Genomic DNA, 10,000 nt, shown 5'->3' with positions numbered 1-10,000 from the left:
GGGGTCGGCGCGGGGCGGGGCGGGGCGGGAGTTGGGGATGGGGGAGGGGCGGGAGGCCGTCTGGACATGGAGGGTCGGAAGAGCGGTGGTGACAATGATTTTCATTATCATTTAGAAAGAAGAACGTGGACTTCTTTAGAGGAGTCCTTTGAATAGCTTCTCCATTTAGTTAACATACATCCAAATGGAGGTCGGGAAACTTGGGTCCTGTTAACATATGGATGGAAGTGGAAAGAACTATCGCGATGACCGTCCTTGTGTTTCTTTTATTTTTTCTTTCTTCCTTCTCCCCAAAGCCGCCCCCCCCCACCCCCGCCCCGCCCCGCCCCGCCCCGTCCCGTCCCGTCCCGTCCATCCATAGTTGTAGGTTCCAGTGGTAGGTCTTTCGGGTTTCTGCTATGTGGGCTTGAAGGGCGATGCTGGGTCTGGGGCTGCGCCCAGGATCCGAACCGGTGAAAACCTGGGCCGTCGAAGCCGGGGGTCGGGGTGGGGGCGCGTACTTGACCGCTCGTCCACGGGCTCGGCCCCCGGCCCTTGTTTTCTAGGGAGAGAGACAGAGAGACCCGATCCATTTTCTCTTGGCCTCTAAAGCGTGTGTGTGGTCGAAAGGCGACGGAGAGAGGGGTTCTGGTCCAGAAAGCCCCGACCGCGCCGCCGCGGGGATCGGTCGGTCCCGCCCGAACCGTCCGAGTCGGAAAGGAACGGACAGCTTTCCTCCTTTGGGCCCCTGACTTGGGACCAACAGGGGAAGAGAAACAGGCCTCTCTCCCTCACACCCTGGCCCCTTCCCCCAGGACGCCCTCCTTCTAGTCAGCCCGCCTCTGGCTTTTCCACACGCCGACGACCGCTCGTCGGCATGGACCCACCTTCCTTGGGGGACACCACCACACGACTCTCCCACTCGTCTGCCTGCCTTTCGTTGGCGTCGCTGCCAAAGGCGAGGGGTAGGGGTGGCGGTGGCAGGGACGGCAGGGGCCCAGCGGCTCTCTGGAGGGTGAGGAAGTCTTGCTGGTTCTCCTAGGTCGGTGATCTTTCTCGATCTCCACACACATTCTTCGTTTGGGGAGCCAAGAGACGCCCTCTGAGGAATCCCTATGGCCAGGGTCGATCACTTACTCGCTCACTGCCTCGGCCTCGGCCTTGGCCTCTGTCCACCTTGTCTCTCTCCCTCCCTCCCTCCCTCGTCGGTCTCTGTGTGTGGACGTCTAGGTGGAGGCGAGGCAGGGAGGCCATCCACCCACCCACCCACCTCGTGGTTTACCACACGCTCTACACGGAGGTAGAATTCCCATCCCACCGAATCCATCCTTTCCACGGGGCACAAGCCAGTGGCCTTCGGGAGTCTCCCTCCCCAAGGTGGCGCATCCGTCACGGCTATCTATTTCCAGAAGGTTTCCGTTTCCATCCCCTCCCTCCGAAAGAAAAAACGGCCCCACTCCCGGATCTGCCTCACCACGACCACCACCACCGCCGCCATCTGCTGTCGCCCTCTAGGGTTGGACCGTTCTAGCTCTCTCCTCTGTGTGGAATCGCAACGTAGGTCGCCTTGGATGTCTGGCACCTCTCACTTAGCAGAAGGTTTTGGAGGCTCAGGCTGGGCCACGCTTTGGCCCGGGTCAGTGTTCCGTTCCTCCGGACGGCTTCCTCGTTTTCCACGAGAAGGAGCCGTGAAGACGGAAAGGAAGGGCGGATGGATGGCTTCTCCCGTGCTACCGAGTCCCTCTCCCCTTTTCCCCAAAGCGTGAGGGGCGGTCGACAGGATCTTCTCTGATGACAAAAGTCAGAGGCACCCCGGGTCAGACACCGTGCGAGGCGTTGGTGTGTTCTCGAGACGAGAACACGTCCCCGTCAGCGTTTCCTGTCGTTCTCGTTCCGAAAGGATTCACGCGCCACCCCGTCTCCCTCAAGGTCTTAGGGCTGTCGTGCTCCGCAGCCGTCACGTGTCGTGGATCCTGGGCACCACCACGCCACCCCGCCCCCGCCCCCCCGCCATAGCTGTCGATCGCTACGTGGCACGCCTACGTTTGCCCAAAAGAGCAGTCCGATGGACAGCGTGGGTGCTTTTCCCAGCAGGCAGGCAGGTGAGAGTCACCCCTCTAGAAGGTTTCCAAGCCCCGTTCCATTCTCAGAGGCAGCTCCTTTGGCCATCAAGGAGGCAGGCGATGGGGGTGGGGGTGGGGATGGGGATGGGGCCGGGGCCTCTGTCCCTCTGTCGCGGTAGAAATGATTGGGAAAGGAGGGACGATGGGCGTAGGTCAACCATCCTGGGCGGTGGTGCTTTGGGAGCTTTTTCTAGAAGAAGGAGCGAACGGCCTTCCCTGGGAAGGGAGGAAACCAGAGGAGGTCCCCCTCAGACCGACCTGACACGAGAAGGACACTCTCTCTCTCTCTCCCTTTTCTTCCTGACTTGAAATCAGGAGACAAAACTCCCCTGCCAAAGGGGCCCTCCCGAAACGGGGAGTGAGGAAGACCTCCTTCTCTTCACGGCTGAAGTTCTCCCTGCCTTTCCTGGACGGGAAGGATAGCACCTACGCCCGCTGCCGTCGGCGACTTTTAGTCCACCTGGAGAGGAAGAAATTCTTTCCCGTGGCCGAACCCTGGCGGTTCGTTCGTGCTGCAGAGGACGTGGCCCTCTCTGACACACCCAGGAACCTCCTCGCTCCGGGTCGCTCCGGGTCGAGGAGAGGGAGTTCTGTTCTGTGGTTTAGAATGGTGCTTAAAAAGGGACATCGCTTACAAAGGGTCCTCGTCCCCCTTCCTAAACGGACGGCTCGGCTCGGAGGCGTGAGATACGTTTCGCATCCTCCTCGTCGTCTTCACTCAAAGTTTTATTGGAGTTTTGAAGATTTTATTTTTTGTCTTTCCTTTTTCTCCCCAAAGCCCCCCGGTACATAGTTGTGTGTTCTTCGTTGTGGGTCCTTCTAGCGGTGGCATGTGGGACGCCGCCTCAGCGTGGTTTGATGAGCAGTGCCGTGTCCGCGCCCGGGATCCGAACCGACGAAACACTGGGCCGCCTGCAGCGGAGCGCGCGAACTTAACCACTCGGCCACGGGGCCAGCCCCTTACTGGATTTTTAAAACAACTCCGGGGGCCGGCCCGGTGGCGCAGCGGTGAAGTTCGCACGTTCCGCTCCGCCGGCCCCGGGTTCGCCGGTCCGGATCCCGGGCGCAGGACCCAGCACCGCTTGGCGAGACACTCTATGGCAGGCATCCCACCTGGAAAGTAGAGGGGGATGGGCACGGATGTCAGCTCAGGGCCAGTCTTCCTCGGCCGACAGAGGAGGATTGGCGGCAGATGTTCGCTCAGGGCTCATCTTCCTCAAAAATAAAATAATAAATCGATTCGATAAAATATCAAATAACACAACCGCGGGATCACGACTTAGAGTCACCATTGGCCCGATGATGCCACTCCCCACCCCCCCCACACCCCTACCCCCCACCATTTGGAGGTGCCGTCAGTGGGATTCGTTCCTGTTTGTCCATCTTTCTTCCTCTTTTTTTTTTTTTTTTTTTAAAGACCGGCACCCGAGCTCATTGCCAATCTTATCTTTTCTTTTTATTCCTCCTCCTTCTTCTTCTTCTCCCCAGAGCACCCCAGTACCTAGTTGTATATTCTCTTTGAGGGTCCCTCTGGTTCTGCCGTGTGGGACGCCACCTCAGCGTGGCTTGATGAGCGGTACCGTGTCCGAGCCCAGGATCCGAACCTTTGAAGCCCCGGGCCGCTGAAGCGGAGCGTGCAAACTCAACCGCTCGGCCACGGGGTCAGCCCCTTCAGAGGAGGAGGAGGAGGAGGAGGAGGAGGAGGAGGAGGAGGAGGAGGAGGAGGAGGCAGGCGCTGTGTGAAGTCGCCAGTGAGTCTGTGGAAAGAGACGGAGGATTTCCCATGGGAAGCTGGGGCGGGGGACACGGACCAATGTCGTGCGAACTTGAAGGTGAATGATCAAAAAACCCACACACGCCTAGAGCAGCGGGTTGCCAGTTAGGAGTTTGCTTGCCGGGCCCATAACGCAGGGCTCATCGATGAGCCAAACCGTCCGTGATCCTCAAGCAGTCTAGTAGGGTTAGAGAAAGGAGGGGGGCACTCTTTCTGCCCCAGACGAGGCGAGTTTCTCAGACAGCCACCCTGCCCCAACATCTTCCCTCCCTGCCTCCCGGCCCTTGGCGGACTGCGGCCTAAGGGTGGGGGAATTGAAGAAAGCCGTTCAATGGAAAAGAGCCCGAGGCCATGGGAGAGAGCTTCCTGCACTTGAATGAAGCCCTGACACCAGGCCCGTCGGAATGAATGGGCCTGACCTCCCCTCCCCCCTCCCCCCTCCCAGGCTGGCGAGTCCCACCGACTCGACTCGGCAGTGGAAGGCTAGGGGTTTCCTCCGAAATGGTGAACCGGCCCCCTTGTCCACAGGAAAACCACACACGGCTACAGCCTAGGCAGGATCTCGGGCCAAGTCGTCAGGGTGGCAAGATGATGGTGGATGAGAGGAAACTTGTTCTGGGACCGCCCCGCCCCCCCCATCGCCTCTCTGGCTGACAAGAGGGCTGGGGAGCGGTGAGGGTCAGGGGGAGAGTGGGGGCGGGGCCGGGACAGGGACCACCGGGCAGTAGGACGGGAGTAGCCCTGAGGCCTGCCTGCCTGCCTGCCTGCCTGCTTCCTTCCCTGCCGGCGCAGGGCTGAGAGAGGCACGGGGCACGCTGGCTCCTGCCCCTTCACTCATTCGGGAAGCCTTCTGTTGTTGCTCCTGAGGTGCCGGCTGCGGTGACAGACAGAGCAAAACTCCTCTCTCTGTCTATTTCTTCAAAGGCCCGAGTCTGAGCTACGACAGATTCCCCTGTGGCTCGACCCGCAACCTCCCATCCTGCCAGACCAGACCCCTTGTCCAAAAACCTCCACTGGAGGAGCTCTTTCACCTGACCCGGAAAGGAAACACCAGCCCTGCCTCAGCCTCACACCCACCACCACCACCACCACCACAACCATCCCCCCCCGCCCCACTCTCCTCCGGACCCAGATACCTAACAGAGAGAACAAAAATCCAAAAATCCTGCTGCTCTCCTTCTACCGCCTCCACTTTAGAAGAGTCGGTCTCCCCCGAACACCTCAGACTCTGTGACTTCCCGCGGCCTCCCTTTCCCCGTCCCCATGCTCTCCCCGGACGGGCCCCATCTTACACTCGAACGACAGCTCCACCGCTCGGGGCAGCTAGACACGATGTCCCAAAGTGGCCCAGACGGTAGCCTGGTCGATTCCAAAGGACCCACACACGCAGTCGGCCATAAACGTGGTGTGGAGATCGTGGACGTTCGCGGGCCTCTGATGAAATTGCTGCTCCGGGGACCCCGGCGTCTAGGACCCGTCTTCTCCATGTTCTTCACACTGTTGCTCCTGGGCCGGTTATTCTCTTCCCTCTCGCTGACCTTAACGTTTTGTCTCTGCCATTGAATTTTTTTTTAAAGATTTTATTTTTTCCTTTTTCTCCCCAAAGCCCCCCGGTACATAGTTGTGTATTCTTCGTTGTGGGTTTCTTCTAGTTGTGGCATGTGGGACGCTGCCTCAGCGTGGTCTGATGAACAGTGCCATGTCCGCGCCCAGGATTCGAACCCACGAAACACTGGGCCGCCTGCAGCGGAGCGTGCGAACTTAACCACTCGGCCACGGGGCCAGCCCCCTCTGCCATTGAATTTTGACTGTGCGAATGTGACTTGCCGCTGTAGGGCTGCGTGGATCTCTCAGGCATCCTGCTGTGCCATGCGGGGGGGGGGGGAATCCTTGGTGGGTGGGTCGATAGACGTCCCTTTGGTTGTCCCTGGAGGGGAGAGACAGAGGGGACGACTCAATCCACCACGAACGCTGATGTCGCTCCGATAAACCTGTAGCGGTGATTCTAGTTTATGGCCCGTGTCCTGAAAAGAACTTCCCGAAGGGCCAGCCCGGCGGCACAGCAGTTAAGTTCGCACGTTCCGTTTTGTCGGCCAGGGGTTCGCCGGTTCGGATCCGGGGTGCGGACGTGGCGCCGCTTGGTGAGCCACGCTGTGGTTGGCGTCCCGCCTATCAACGGGAGGAGGATGGGCACGGATGTTAGCTCGGGACCACTCTCCCGGGGCAAAAAGAGGAGAATTGGCAGCAGGTGTCAGCTCGGGGCTCGTCTTCCTCGAAAAATAAATTAATTAAATAAATAAAAACAACTTCCCAAACCTCTCTGATAACTTGAAGCTTTGAAGTTTTGCGAGGTGAAATCAGGTGATAAAAAAGTCCACGGACGGGGCAGCCCCGTGGCCGAGTGGTTAAGTTCACACGCTCCCCTTCGGCGGCCCAGGGTTTTGCCCGTTCAGATCCCAGGCACGGACACGGCACCGCTCGTCGGGCCGTGTGGAGGCGGCGTCCCACATGCCACAACTAGAACGGCCCTCAACTAAGATAGACAACTATGTCATGGGGGGGATTTGGGGAGAAAAATCGCGGGGGGGGGGAAACAAAAACGGAAGATTGGCAACAGTCGTTAGCTCGGGTGCCAAACTTAAGACAAAAACAATTTCCTTGACGATGTAGATCATTTCCGAGTAAGATAGAACCTGAGACGTGAGTGGCTAAATAGAAGTTTATCTACTTTGGGTTGTGAGGATACGGAAACGAAAAGACCTTTGGGTCTATCGAGGAACACGTCTCGTGCTTTATTAAAAGCTTTGACAGGGACGGCGGCACGGCGGCATAGTGGTTAAGCTCCTGCACTCAGCTTCGGCAGCCTGGGGTCCTCGGGTTCAGATCCCGGGCGTGGACCTCCACCGCTCCTCACTCCGGGCTGTGGTGGCATCCCGTCCGCAAGATCAAGGAAGTGGGGCGCAGGTGTTACCTCGGGCCCGCTCTCCCTCAAGCAGAAAGAAGAGGAAGATTGGCAACAGGCGTCAGCTCTGTGAGGGCCGATCTTCCTCACCCAAAAACTAAAGTGAGATGAAATCAAATAAAGCGAAGGAAGAGATAAACCTATGAAATCCCATGTTTCTAAAAGTGGCCAAGTGTTTAGAAATTGGCCAAGCGACAGACTGCTCATGGGAAGGACAGTTCCTAATTGCTGACTTCTTAGTTTTCACCAAAATTAAGGTTCGTGAGGGTTAAAAATTCTACTTAACGAATGCGATGAAAGCCACTAGGCCGGCCCAGTGGCGCGCTGGTTAAGTGTGGCCTGTTCCACTTCGCCGGCCCGGGGTTCGCCGGTTCGGATCCCGGGGGTGGGACGTGGCACCGCTGGGCGAGCCACGTGGTGGTAGGCGTCCCACATATGAAATAGAGGAAGATGGGCACGGAGGTTAGCTCAGGGCCAGCCTTCCTCGGCAAAAAGAGGAGGATTGGCAGCAGTTTAGCTCAGGGCTCATCGTCCTCAAAACAAAACAACACAAAACAAAACAAAAAGCCACTAAAAGTGAATATGGGAAACATCTTTGTGTTCAAGGAAAGTGAGATGGCTTGCCTTCAGGCAAGAGGGCCTAAAAAGTAAAGATCGTTTTGTCTGTGAAAAGGTGATCACGGGGAAAAAAATCTGAGAAAAAGGTCTGTTCGTGGTCAAGTGGCCTAAAATTGGAACGAGTGGACAGATAGAAATGGCGAGCGATAGGATCTATTGGAGTCTATGAGGAAGCCATTGGGTGTCGGCCTAATTCGGCCTGACAGTGTTTTTCCAAAAGGGCCTGACGTGGCCGTCGAGCACGCATTGCATCGTAGATCTGCTTTAAACATTTCCTACGGCAAGAACCAATGCCCTTAAGGGAAAGGAGCAGCTTCCCCGTGCTCGGGCCTTTCCTTAAGGAGAGGCATCTTTCCTTAGGCTAGGAACGGATGGTTGCGCTCACCTTTGACCATCCGGCTCACCTGTGACCACCCAGGCCCAGACAACAGACCTGCCACCCAGCGGTGTCTGTCGATCGCTGTGCTGACAGAGCAGTGTCGCGACTATCGTCCAAGGGACCTTTCGATCCTATGTGAAACGTCCTCTCTGGGGGTCTAGAAGCACTCTGTACACCCACTTCCCGGGCGCCCTTTCTTCCTTCAGGAAGAAAGGCCCCGGGCCACAGTCCTTACATCTTAGGTCAGAATAAACTCACCCCGATTTTCACGGATAGATTGGTTCCGGATTATTTCCATCGACAGAATGGAATCAAGTCAATGAGTTTCAAGATCGGAGGGAAGCTGATGCAAAATCAGAATTGGTTTTTCTCGCTCTCGAAAGGATACTTTTCTCTAACTTCTAGTCTCCTCCTGATAAAGACATTGAAAAGGTTTCTCTTGACCTCTGAGGGAATCGACACCAAAGACAGAGATCCTCCATTTTGTCAGAATGATTTCCTAGGCCTCTAACGGAGGAGGCCTCCCTCGGACGGGAGCTCAGCTTTTGTTTTGCAACAGTTTTCCTCTCTCTGCTTGCCTTTAACATCTCCTTTCCCGTTCTTCTTTTTTGGAAGGGAAATACGTGCACCGCTGGGGGGGGGGGGGGGGGGAAGAATTTTCTAATGACCAAAGAAGATCTACGACTGTTGTTATTTTGGTTTCACGGAGCAGTTCCACGTCCACATTTACCCCATTTTAAACACCCACACACACTCACAGCACGGCGCTGTGAGGATGTCCCGGGGAACTCGATTTGTGGAGGGAATGGCTGTGAGGTCTCTGCCCCCAACCCGCACCATTTGGGTGCTTCTGCTTGTTGATGAGGACGGGAAGCCCTGCTGAAATCCATATTCTTATCCACCACACGTGAATCTGCACCCATGCTCCCCCCGTGTGTCATCTTTGGGCTTTGCTGTGGCCCCGTGCGGAGGGAGACCCGTTTTGTCTTGTAAACTTTTCAGCAGGCCAAGCGGCTCGGTCCTTTCCTCTAACGACTTGTGGGCTCTGTCTGTCCGTCTGCCTTAGAAAGGACCCTCTGGGCCGGAAGTGACAGGCTGCACACAATTCCTGACAGACTGCGGACAATTCCTCCGTCGTCACGGTCCTTCTCTGATGACGTGCATGGTTTCGGTTTGACAGCGACCCCCCACCCCCCCACCCCGCCCTGATTTTCTAAGTCCTCCCGGGACCCGGGAAGTGCTCGGGCCGCTCAGGGAATCGGGGGCCGGCAGCCCCGGCCTGCCCCGTGGCATCTCCGGGGACTTTTCCACCCTCTGTCCGCGTCAGCCAGCCGGCAGCCCCGGCCCCGGCCCAGGAGTCACGTGGGGAGTCTGTCCCCTTCCTGGCAAGCCCACCCACCCCACCCCCCTCCCCCGCCGATTTTCCAAGACCTCCTTCTGCGCCCAGGGTTGCCCTGTGCTGCCTGGGAGCTCCGAGGTGGACATCCTGGGGCCTCGCGTGGTGACCTCCCGGCCGCCCCAAGCGGGCCCAGAGAGAAAGAGAGAGAGAGACAGAGTCAGAGACAGAGAGACAGAGAGACAGAGACAGAGGTAGACAGAGAGAGACCTGACCCGGCGGTGGGCTCAGGCTGTGCACTCTCGCTGGCCGGTGACCCGGTTCCCTCCCGCTGACCCCTCCGCGCCGGTTGTTGGGCGCCATCTGGCGGCCGCTTTTACAGAGTGGCCCTCCTCCGGAGCCCCGGCGACATGAGCAAGGGATGGGACTTGCAGGACATCTGTGTGGTTTCCAGTGTGGGTCTGTGTGGAACAGAGCTGCTAAGAACATTCATGCCCCGGATTCTGTGTGAATGAACAGGAACGTGGCCGCAGCCCCCACCCCGCCCCCCGCCCCAGCCCCCGGGAGTGGCGGGAGTGGTGCCCTCCAGACCACCCTCGGGTTGGATGCCTCCCTCCCTGGAAGGACTCACGGGACTCCACAAAAGCTGACTTCCTGGAGGTCCAGCGGAGACCCCCAAGGCCCAAGGCCCCCCCCCACCACCACCACAGATCACTGTGGAAGCCTTAACGACCCAAGGCTCCAGCTACATACAGACGCTCTTAGGAGGCAAGATACACCAAGGGCTTATGTAGGTTGCCACTTTCGGTGGTTGTTTCCGCGGCGTGTG

At 58.0% G+C, this 10,000-nt stretch overlaps 1 long non-coding RNA gene across 1 annotated transcript in view; it reads left to right on the top strand.

Moving 5' to 3' along the window:
* The window catches only part of LOC138922682 (uncharacterized), a 1,829-nt gene extending 1,575 nt beyond the window's left edge, over window positions 1–254 (top strand). The window contains exon 2 of the long non-coding RNA XR_011435804.1: window positions 116–254. This is a non-coding gene — a long non-coding RNA (uncharacterized lncRNA). The remainder of the gene's footprint in view (window positions 1–115) is intronic.
* The last annotated feature ends 9,746 nt before the right edge of the window (window positions 255–10,000 follow it).

This window comes from Equus caballus, unplaced genomic scaffold (assembly GCF_041296265.1).
Source record: "Equus caballus isolate H_3958 breed thoroughbred unplaced genomic scaffold, TB-T2T unassigned-0002214, whole genome shotgun sequence".
Lineage (NCBI taxonomy): Eukaryota > Metazoa > Chordata > Mammalia > Perissodactyla > Equidae > Equus > Equus caballus.
Note: the sequence above shows the minus strand (reverse complement) of the source record. Positions and strands in the feature narration are given on the sequence as shown.